This window comes from Protobothrops mucrosquamatus, unplaced genomic scaffold, assembly GCF_001527695.2.
Source record: "Protobothrops mucrosquamatus isolate PMUCROS unplaced genomic scaffold, P.Mucros_1.0 scaffold3929, whole genome shotgun sequence".
Taxonomy (NCBI): domain Eukaryota; kingdom Metazoa; phylum Chordata; class Lepidosauria; order Squamata; family Viperidae; genus Protobothrops; species Protobothrops mucrosquamatus.
Window position 1 is genome coordinate 19,413 of NW_015389873.1, and position 3,535 is coordinate 22,947.

A 3,535-nucleotide genomic window follows, 5' to 3' on the forward strand; every position below is an offset into this window, starting at 1 on the left:
TGGATGGCTTAGATATAAAACCCAGTTTGGTCCCGGTGCCGGGTTCCGATCCTGCTCTGCCATTCTGCAAAAAAAAAAAAGGGGTTCAGGGCAGGTTTTGGGGGACTCGCACCCCAAATATGAATGGATATTTTGGGGGGGCTCACAGCTGGATGGTACAATTGGGGTCCTTTCAGATTTTCGGGGGGGGGACCCCAAGTCCCCTGTTTCTGGTCCCTGTCAAAGGCTGCCCAAAGCCTTCGGTGGGCTAAACCATACGGTGGCACCAATAGGGGGGGTAGAGAGACGGGATATTCCATTTGGAATCATGGGGGGGCCTCTGTTTTGTTCCCACCAAGATAAACTAAGCTTAGTTTTTGAGCTTTTTGCTTTAAAATTGTGGGATATATAGTAATATATATATATATATATAGTAATATATATGTATGTATGTATGTATATATATATATATATAAGCACATTTAATTATATATATATATATATATATATATATATATATATATATATATATATATATATATATATATATATATATATATATATATATATATATATATATATATATATATATATATATATATATATATATATATACATTTAATTATATACAGTATATACATTTAATTATATATATATATATGTATATGTATATGTATATATGTATATATAATTAAATAAATACTGGAAGTTTTTAAGAAGAGACTGGACAGCCATTTGTCCGAAATGGTCTAGAGTTTCCTGCCTGAGCAGGGGGTTGGGCTAGATGACCTCCGAGGTCCCTTCCAACTTGATGATGATGATGATGATGATGATGATGATGATGATGAAGAGACTGGACAGCCATTTGTCTGAAATGGTATATATAGGGTTTCCTGCCTCAGCGGGGGGTCAGACTAGATGACCTCCACGGTCCCTTCCAACTTTATTATGATGATGAAGAGACTGGACAGCCCTTTGTCCGAAATGGTCTAGAGTTTCCTGCCTGAGCAGGGGGTTGGGCTAGATGACCTCCGAGGTCCCTTCCAACTTTTTTATTATTGTTGCTATTATTATTATTATTATTATTATTAGACTGGACAGCCATTTGTCTGAAATGGTACAGGGTTTCCTGCCTGAGCAGGGGGTTGGACTAGATGACCTCCAAGGTCCCTTCCAACTTTATTATTATTATTATTATTATTATTATTATTATTATTATTATTATTATTAGACTGGACAGCCATTTGTCTGAAATGGTACAGGGTTTCCTGCCTGAGCAGGGGCTTGGACGAGATGACCTCCAAGGTCCCTTCCAACTTTATTATTATTATTATTATTATTATTATTATTATTATTATTATTATTATTATTATTATTATTATTATTATTATTATTATTATTATTATTATTATTAGACTGGACAGCCATTTGTCTGAAATGGTACAGGGTTTCCTGCCTGAGCAGGGGGTTGGACTAGATGACCTCCAAGATCCCTTCCAACTTTATTATTATTATTATTATTATTATTATTATTATTATTATTATTATTTACATACACACACAAACACATATATTTATATATATATATATTATATATAACTATACACACACACACACACATACTGAGGTCACGTGACAGCTTTAAATTGTGTATATATATATATATATATATATATATATATATATATATATATATAATTATATAATTATAATTATAATAGGACCTGGGGCATGGGCCTTCAGCCCCCCCCTTTCAGAAAAGGAATGGGGGCTGCCGCTTCCCTAGGGATGCTGGGAAATGTAGTTTTCTCGGCCTACTGACCGTCCGGCGTTCCCTTTGCAGAACTACAAGTAGGCCTTGACGTCACACGGATCGCTTAGCGACCGTTGAATGTCAGGGCGGAGTCCCCCACACCCCCCGAAAGGAACTTAAGACCCGGTCCTTGAAGAGCCAAGGAGCGGCCCCCCGTCCTCCAGTTTACGACCGCAAGAGAGCCCCAAATGCATGTCACTAAGCGAGACACTTGCTAAGTGACGTTTGCCCCACCCCTTTGACGGCTTTTCCCCGCCGCGGTTGTTAAGTGAATCGACCAGGTCCTTAAACTGAAACCTCCGGCGCCATGGTAATCCTCCAACGGTCTCTAAACGAAACCGTCGTAAGTCGAGGACTAAGCGGCAGGCGATTCGCCGTCTTTTGGTGTTGATTTCTGGGGTGTGTGGTTTTTTTTTCAAGACAAACGGCCCCCTCCCCGGCCGTCCAATGGGTTCGCTTAATGGCCGCGCGGGGTTTCGCTTAACGACCGCCCTGCTCATTTCGCATAAAAGGTCACACGAGCGAGTCGGTCGTTCTGCTTGAGAATCGTCACGGCTTACGGCCGTAACCGGGCAGGCCGCCTTCTCGTCGTAAGCCGAGGATCCTTGGACCTGTGAGGGAAACGGACGGCCCAGTTTGACGGTCGTTTCCTCCTACAACTATTAATATTTTAATATTTGCTTGATCCTTGAATAGGAAGGGAATCGCGGCGGTCGTTAAACGAATCCGGCTTGGCCCAGGCGCTTTGCCTTGTCGGAAGCCCGGCTGGGAAGGTCGTTAAGTGGGGATCACGTCAACAGTCGTAAAATAGATCCACCGGTTGCCAAGAGCCGCACGGTATAGGGTTTCCTGCCTGAGCAGGGGGTTGGACTAGATGACCTCCGAGGTCCCTTCCAACTTTATTATTATTATTATTATTATTATTATTATTATTATTATTATTATTATTATTATTATTATTATGAAGAGACTGGACAGCCATTTGTCCGAAATGGTGTAGGGTTTCCTGCCTGAGCAGGGGGTTGGACTAGATGACCTCCAAGGTCCCTTCCAAGTTTTTTTTATTATTATTATTATTATTATTATTATTATTATTATTATTATTACTATTACTATTACTATTACTATTACTATTACTATTACTATTATTATTATCCCAACTAACGGGGAAAGCTGGGATGGTCGCAAGTTGTGAGTCTCGGCTTCAGGGCCGCGTCCACGTCGGGCGGTTGCTGACGGGACGGTCGTAATTTGAGGACTCCCTGTATGGATTCTGTAGTCCCCTGGATTGAGGAGGCGACGGTAAAACCGGACAGAATTGTAGAGGGGCCAAAATTTTGGCTTATGTGGTGGGGTCCTTGGGGGTCTCTGAGCCGGGTTTTTTTTTTTTCTTGCCGACGTTGCATGACCCAACTAGGGAACGTCATCAGTGCTGGAAGGGAGGAGGTGGGGAAGGAAGGAAGGAAGGAAGGAAGGAAGGAAGGAAGGAAGGAAGGAAGGAAGGAAGGAAGGAAGAGCTGTGGGGTCCTTGGTGCTCTCTGAGCTGGGTGGTTTCCTTGCAGACGTTTCACGACCCAACTAGGGAACGTCATCATTGCAGGAAGGAAGGAAGGAAGAAAGGAAGGAAGGAAGGAAGGAAGGGAGGAAAGGAAGGAAGGAAGGAAGGAAAGGAAGGAAGGAAAGGAAGGAAGGAAGGAAGGAAGGAAGGAAGGAAGGAAGGAAGGAAAGGAAGGAAGGAAGGAA